Source organism: Zootoca vivipara, chromosome 11, assembly GCF_963506605.1.
Source record: "Zootoca vivipara chromosome 11, rZooViv1.1, whole genome shotgun sequence".
Taxonomy (NCBI): domain Eukaryota; kingdom Metazoa; phylum Chordata; class Lepidosauria; order Squamata; family Lacertidae; genus Zootoca; species Zootoca vivipara.
In genome coordinates this window covers 53,595,993-53,604,607 of record NC_083286.1, presented here as the reverse complement: position 1 = coordinate 53,604,607, position 8,615 = coordinate 53,595,993, and the positions used below count along the sequence as shown (strand labels likewise).

General features: G+C 42.7%; 1 protein-coding gene across 6 annotated transcripts in view; it reads right to left on the bottom strand.

Moving 5' to 3' along the window:
• The window catches only part of MYO5B (myosin VB), a 289,538-nt gene that overhangs the window by 165,735 nt on the left and 115,188 nt on the right, over positions 1-8,615 (bottom strand). The gene's annotated exons all lie outside the window — the stretch shown is intronic.

The following is an 8,615-nucleotide window of genomic DNA, read 5'->3' as shown; positions in this document are numbered from 1 at the left end:
AATCAGACCTTTCGCAGCAATAAAATATCTCCCACATTTGTCAAGTTGAGTTAAGCGCGCACACACACACACATCAAAGCGTCGTTATAAAGCTAATGCCTGCATTTTATTATGATTAGTTGCATTACGGTGAGACTTGGAAGCTATTAATGGGTATTAGAGTGGAATAATTAGAACTTAGAGCCATCAAATCTGGGCTTGCTTCTCCATGCCCTCTTCAAAATCAATATGCGCACCTCAAATAGAGTGAGTTTTTATATCTGGCCAGGATATTATAGCAGCAATGGTGTAACCTAATCTAAAGGCAGACACATAATCTTACAGTGTTTGAGTTTACATCACAGTGCACAAGTACATCACAGAGCCACTGGTGAACCATAGGCAGATCTCCCAAGTCTGAAATATCCCATACCTGGACTAGATTATAGGATTATATTGTTAGATATTTCTCCTGTCCTTAGGGGTATTCTCCGGCATAAGGCTTAATAGGAAAATCTCCGGGTTTTGTTTTTTTCAAATGTCCATTTTAACATTCTTTTCAATTTTTCATATACATCATTCATTCCACCATTCCAGAATTTACTCACTTTATTACAGCTCCACCAACAGTGGAAATACCTTACTATACGCCTGCGCAGCGGCCAGAATGGTGTTAGCCCAAAATTGGAAAGGAGACAAAGTCCCATCAATCCAAGATTGGCACATGAAATTAGTAGAGTTCATGAATTTAGCAAAAATAACAGCAATAATTAGGAAGATATCTAAACAGAATGGAGTTATGTGGCGGATTATTTTCATAAAGAAGGAATGAGTTCAAAATGGGTGATTTGCCTAGAATAGGACCGACAAGATATTTTGTATATAATAAGAGTAAGGAGGATAGAATTTAATTTAAATATAATTGATGAATATATAAAGGAAGAAACATAAGGGTTTATATATTTAGAAAGGGAACCTATATCAAATGTCTGGAAGTTTTCTGTATTTTGTGTGTTTTGTTTTTCCTTTTTCTCTGTTTTTTCTTTTTTCCCTATACGTATTATTGTTTGTATATTTGTATATATATAATATATAATAATATAATATATACTATTTGTTATTTATTTTTAAATAAGAAATAAAGATGTTTAAATTTAAAAAATAAATTAAAAAAATAGGATTATATTGTTGATCTGCATCCCGTCGCCCCAATCTAGTCTTCCCTGCCTTGGCATCTCTCTCTCATCCCATCCTCAAACAGAAAGCATTAATTCCTCAGTTTCCATCAGAAAAAGATGGCTTTAACTGCACCAAGATGGTCACCAGCGACTAGAACCAAACCAGGAGCACTGAAATATCCTGGGAGTGTTATTGTTATTATTTATTAAATTTCTACACCATCCTTATTCTGAGGATCTCAAGGCAGGTTACAATATAAAAACGCAAAAAAACACATCACAAACAAAAACAATATCAGTCCTCCGATAGTTTAAAAGGTTACATATTGTTTCCTTAGACAAAGACCTGTTTTTGTTGGTCTCTAAAGATATGTAGAAGGGACCCAGGTGGCACTGTGGTTAAACCACTGAGCCTAGGGTTTGCTGATCAGAAGGTTGGCAGTTCGAATCCCTGTGACGGGGTGAGCTCCCGTTGCTTGGTCCCAGCTCCTGCCAACCTAGCAGTTCGAAAGCACGTCAAAGTGCAAGTAGATAATTAGGTACCGCTACAGCGGGAAGGTAAACGGCGTTTCCATGTGCTGCTCTGGTTCGCCAGAAGCGGCTTTGTCATGCTGGCCACATGACCTGGAAGCTGTACGCCAGCTCCCTCGGCCAATAAAGCGAGATGAGCGCGCAACCCCAGAGTCAGTCACGACTGGACCTAATGGTCAGGGGTCCCTTTACCTTTACCTTTAAGGATATGTAATGAAGGTGTCAGGCGAGCCTCCCTGGGGAGAGACTTCCACAAACGGGGACCCAACACAGAAACAGTCTGCTCTCATCCTCCAGAACTCTTACAAAGCAGACACACAAAGAAATGCCTCAGATTATGATCATAGGGTCCAGGTTGGTATTTATGGGGAGAGGCAATCCTTGAGGCGTTGCGGTCTTCAGATGTTTAAGAATTTATAGGTCAAAACCACACTTTAAGTTGGGCCCAGAAACTAACTGGCAGCCAGTGCAGTCAGCCCAGGAGTGGTGTAATATGCTCAACATCAACTTCGTTGGACTGGTCATGTTGTGCGGATGCCTGAAGATCGTCTTCCAAAGCAACTACGGTACTCTATTCCCAACTTAAAAATGGAAAGCGTAATGCTGGTGCTCAACAAAAGAGGTTTAAAGACTGTCTCAAGGCAAATCTTAAAAAATGTCGTATAAACACTGACAACTGGGAAACACTGGCCTGTGAGTGCTCCAGTTGGAGAACAGCCTTTACCAAAGGACACCGAATTCAAGACGCAAGGGAGAAATGTGCTAAGAGGAAAGCACGCTTGGCAAATCTACACCGTGATCAACTCCTGCCTGGGAACCAATGTCCCCACTGTGGAAGGATGTGTGGGTCCAGAATTGGCCAAGAAGAAGAAGAAGAAAAAGAAGAAGAGGAAGAAGAGGAAGAGGATGCTCAAACCGTCTTGCCCCAGTGAGCGGCCTGGCTGCCAAATTCTGCACCAGCTGAAGTTTCCAAACCGTCTTCAGAGGCAGCCCCAAATACAACATGTTGCAGTAATCTAACCAAGAGGTTTCCAGAACACAGATGACAGAAGTTAGGTTATTCCTAACTCCGCACCACCCATTAAATTTCTTGTTACTCCACAGACTGCTGGTACTGCTGACATGCCATCGCGGCTGTAGACACTGGGCATTACTTTTTATGGCTGCTTTCAAACAGTTAGTGAACATGTTCTGAGGATCCTCTTATGCGAGGAGTTGCCATTTACCGATTATAATTGTGTTTGGAGGCCTTTTAAAGGGCCTTATGCTCTCTCAAAGACCGACAAGGAGCCTTGTGTGACAGAAAAATGCAAGGCGAGGGCCTCTTTATTTCTGTGGACCCTCCATCTTGCACAAGAGCACTTGTGTGGTTGGTTCCAGGTGATTAAAAGTGGCAGACACCACGAAGGGGAGCCAAAACGGCAGGTAAAACAAATCACACAGAATTTGATTAGAGCTCTTCAAAAGGAGACAAAATGCACTGAAGCAATTTAATTCAGTCCAGTTTGGCTTATCTTTCTTAAGTCATACAGGAAAAAAAAGAAGAAAATAATAAATGGAGAAGTCCAAAACATTCACTAGGAATAGACGTAGCGATGGCTATGAGTCATATCTGAGCCTCTAATGCTAATTTGGGGTTCTTACAGACTTAAGTGCTATTAAGGCATTCAGGCAAATGAAGCAGCTCTCTGCTGTCAGCTTCCTTTGCAGGATACCATTGGCACTGCATTGGTTACCTGAGCATTAATATAACCTGACAGTTCTGTGGGATGCTTATGGGCTGCCACATCGAAGTGTGCCTCAGTACTGCCTCTGAATAAAGTCGGTGCAGAATGTGCTGCGTCTGAATCACTGTCCTTATCTGCTCTTCAAACAAGTATGCAGAACAAAACTTTCGGAGTGTGGCAAAGCTTTTAGGAAAATGTTTCTTCGGGTGCCTCTCTTACCGCATCTTCAGAGGGCCCTCAACTTAGGATGCATTGTGATCTGTGGTCCTTCCAACTGAGAAGCATCATTTTCTGAACAGCTGTCCAGGGTTGTAAAGGCTTATCTCTCCCACTCTAGTAAAAGTAGCTTTTTAAAGAAAAAGAAAAATCTTTTGATAAGGTGGTTTTACTGGTGCTTTTTCCTAGAATTACAAAAAAAAGGAAGGCGAAGAAGGAAATCGATTTTCTGAAATCCTTCCCCTCGTAAAAGTTAAAAGGGTATTATTTTCTTTAGCACAGCGGACGGTGGTTTTTAAAAGACAGGGACTGCAAACTGTTCCAGAAGCTTGAGGTTGATGCAGGGTGCTGCAAAGACATTTAAAATCTTTTGCTTGCCCTGTTCTGCTGCTTCAGCAGCAGCTAACTGCTGAAATGGCCATTGTTAGCCCGCCGCACCGGGATGTGCCACGATACTTGGCAACAGTGCCTCTGTATGATAGTCCTCTCTATGATTCTGAAATTAATGAACCTGCTACATTATTCTGATTATATCATCATCATATTTGTCCCCCGCTTTGTATGCGAAACATTCCGAGCAGCTTTTGAGAAATGAAGCCAAAACACAGAATTTAAAGCAAAAGCAAGGCGCAGAATACTAGCAGCAACATAACGGAAGAGCAGCAGTCATAATAACGAACTTGACAGGAGTAGTCAAACTGTCACCAGTTTGATATATAAAAACAAAGAGAGGGAAGCATGGGAGATCTCCATTGCAAATGCAATCCACCATTTTGGTGTCACCACCGATGAGGCCCTTTTCCTGCCTTCTACCTTGTGTTAATGACAGCCAGTACAGAACTGTGGGGAAGCCTCTCCCTCTCACAGTGGAGGCAGACCAGGGAAATAACTCAGGCAGAGATGTAACAGAGATTAACATCCTTCATGGGTGGGGGGCACTTCTGAATCCAAAAGAAACCTTTTACTGGCTCTCTTGTGGCATAGTAGCATTCCACTCACAGCACACCCTTTGGGAAATTACAAATGTGATTAGTTTGCTAGGCATTACAACAATAATTACATGTGTTCTTGGTTGTTTCTGGAGTGAGAGTGCTCTCTGCATGCTGAACTACTGCAGAAGCGTCAGTAGGACTCTTTCGCAGAGCTCCATCACTCTCTCGTATGTAGGACTGGGTTAAATGCTTAAGCACACTGCCAAGCCCTAGAGCAAGGCCAATAAGAAACAGAATGGCAGAATGCACTTCATAGGAAGCTGCCTTGTACCAGGACAGAATATCTGTACATATTGGAGAGTCTTGCACAGTAGGGGATGCCACAGAAGCAACAAGGTGAAAGCACAGACCTGCCATACAACCCCCTTGTGTTCCTGCACAGAGCCTACCCCGTTGACGGCCACAAATCAGCTGTCTTGGTACTCTCTCCCCCTCCATCCCCTTAGAAATATTTGTTAGGACTCATTTACACCTTGGCAAAGACACATGCCCGACTGGCATGTTCTCTCCCTCCTGGTCGATCGTTCGGGAGATTCAAAAGCTTCCTTCAGCCTGAACATCACAGCGACTGATGCCAAGAAACATCAGCACACTCAGGGATCCACAGAGTCTTCGCAGTTGCATAACAGAACTCAGAAGCACAGCATTTTGGCTAATCTACTTTTATTTACATACAATACACTCAGATCATTGCAACATGGCTCCCTCTCTTTCTAGCATCAGACAGCAAAGAGAAAGATCAAAAGACAATAGTCCCACTTCAGGGAACACACTAACACAAACATCCTGTCTCCGTCACTTCCCACTCTGTGGAGTCAAAAACATATACCGCCATGTGATAGACAACAATCCCATGACTGCAGACACGGGGAATGAATCTCCAACAGCATTTGCCCCTTTCTTGTGAAGGCAGGCTCTTTGCAAATCTCAGTTCAAATTTCAGCTCCTGGGCTGGGTTACCCAAGGAAGCTGATTACTTAAATGGGTTGCACATACTTACTCTGAACCAGGTAGTATTATGGACAAGCATCATCAGACCTCTGCCTTCCTGCTGCTTGCTCTAGGCTACCTTGGCCAACCTCTAGATGCTTCAGGCATGCTGCGCTGGATGGGGTTGACAGGAATTGCAGTCTAACACATCTGGAGGGCACCAGGTTGGCAAAGGCTACTGTAGGTACTTGCCTGCCTTTTGTCCTTGGGGCTGCTGCTGCAAACAAGAATTTCTGCAGCACCTCTCAGCGAGACCACATCTCCACCATAACCAACAGCAGCAGGTTTACTAGAAAGGCACAGGACATCAGCATAACTAAGTAGCAGGCAGCATGAGATAAGCTTATAACATGGGTAGGCAAACTAAGGCCTGGTGGCCTGATCCATCCCAATCGCCTTCTAAATCCGGCCCGCAGACAGTCCGGAAATCAGCATGTTTTTACATGAGTAGAATGTGTCATTTTATTTAAAATGCATCTCTGGGTTATTTGTGGGGCCTGCCTGGTGTTTTTACATGAGTAGAATGTGTCCTTCTATTTAAAATGCATCTCTGGGTTATTTGTGGGGCATAGGAATTCGTTCATTTTTTTCCTTTCAAATTATAGTCCAGCCCCCCACAAGGTCTGAGGGACAGCAGACCAGCCCCCTGCTGAAAAAGTTTGCTGACCCCTGGCTTATAAGAAGAGGAGCAACTTTGCAGCTCAAGTTTTCTTAGTCAAACAGCCTCACCTTGTAAATCTCCTGTTATCCACGTGGACCTGTCCCAAGCTGCCTTACTCAGCAATAAAACACCCTCTGCTATCCGACTTCATTTCTCTCTCTCTCTCTCTCTCTCTCTCTCTCTCTCTCTCTCCATATTTATGGGTCTCCCATCAGCAGATTTTTTTAAACCACTTTGTTAATTGCTTTCAAGATGCTAGACCATGCTTTCTAAATTGACTCTTAAAAAACACACACACAAAAACCACAAACACAAAACAACACGCTTTAAGATCCCACAGGGACCATAAACTACCTTTTATCAGGCCCAATAATAACCCTAATAATGTCCTAATAAAGGCTTTATTTTATGGCCCCTGTGTTCTTCTGGATCAACAAGAACACCTGTCTTTGCTGCTTAAGGCCATTCAAATCAGGTTCAGAATTGTAGCCAAGTTTATTTTAGCTCTGCTCCAACATCCAGTTGCTAGTACTTGCTGTGCTGGTATAAGCAAATATAATGTGATGGTGTGATGGTGTGATGGTGTGATGGTGTGTGTGTGTGTGTGTGTGTGTGTTTGTGTTATCAACAAGTACTCTTTGGCGGCGAGGTAAAAAAAACTCCTAAAAGGAGGTATCCATGGTAAGCTCTTTGCTTCCACTGAACTCCTGGAGAAGCAAAACAGAGGAACTGGTAGAAATCCCTCCCTGAGATGCGGATTCTGCTCTGTTTAAAGCACTCCCTGCATCTAATTGCCTATGTTTGATATGGTTCTTTTGCTTTAGTTTTGCAAGTAGTAGGTCCCATATTGGCATTATTATTTTATTACTTATTAGATTTATATACCACCCTTCATCAGAAGATCTCAGGGCGATTCACAGAATAAAACACAGGTTAAAAACAAGCAAATAAAAACAAAACAGCAATAAAATAAGTCCCTCCCCTTCCCACAGACACTATTTGTCTCTGGTTAAAAAAAGGTCTGTCTGAGATCTTGGAGGTGCTGCTGCTCAGAGCAGACAGCTAGGTTCTGAGAGGCTGACATAACATTTTCCTAACTGGGCACCCCCATCCTGGTGCCCTCCAAACATTGCTTGCTGTGGCTGACAAAAGTCATAGCACAAAATATTTGCAGGGCGCCAGATTGGTGCAAGCTGACCTGCCAGCTTGCCAGAGATGTCTCCCCAGCTGCTGCTAGAGACAGATTGCTGGACTACATGAGATGCTTACAGTGGTTTACGGACGGAATTCTTGTGTTACAAAAGTATGGAGAACATAATGCAACTCAGTACCGGTACATCCTTGTTATTTTTTAAAAAGAGATTGCGATCTCCATTTCAAGTGGAGAGTGATTTGGAAGAAGCAACTCAGAGAAGTTAAAGCAACAACTGCCACATAAACATCTCACAGCTTATCACTTCAGGGAAGCCAACCACGCAACCAAACAACCACAAAGTGTTGAGATTATCCCATGGGGTGAATGGGATGTTTAGGGAAGCTTTTAATATTTGATGAATCATTGTATTTTAATATTCTGCTGGCACCCAGCCAGATGGGTCGGGTATAAATTATTATTATTATTATTATTATTATTATTATTATTATTATTATTTGTTATGTTGTATGTCTATTTTGCAGGAAAACGCTCCAACAAGCAGACAGATACTGCAAAATTCAGAATGTACTGACTTTGGCATTTCCCCTCCCCACCCCATAGAAAGTGGTGAGTTTTCTTAGAAAGGGTGGGAATCAATTGCATCCATGCATATTAAGTAATTATTATATGCACAACATAAGATAATCAATATGCATCAGTCCAGACCATGATACACTCCTAAGGAACCCCTCTGTGCTCAAGTGTCCACTTTTAACACAATTTCTTCTACACAGATAGATAAATGGTTTCTTCGACACATTTCTCTTTAGCACATCAGGAACGTGAAAATGCCTTAAATCTTTACCACTGAGGCTGAAATGTCAGCAACTCTCAACTGATAACACTTCAGTATCCAAGACTGCGGGAGCTTTGGCTAAATGCCAGATCAGTCTCAGGTTGCTACTCAAGCCTTTTACCTCTGCGGCAAAGACTAAGCGCTAAACATTTAAATGCACCTTCCTCGAGATTAATCTCTGAAATCTGCTGCCAAGAGAACAGCCTTGGGGAAGTTGCATTAGGAAGATATTCTGAGCATCCCCAGACGCAGCAGCTGCAAACCTATCATTGAGCCTTTCAAGTGGAGGAACCCACACGATTTACAGACTCACAGAATTGTAGAGGACGAGATGGTTGGACAGTGTTCTT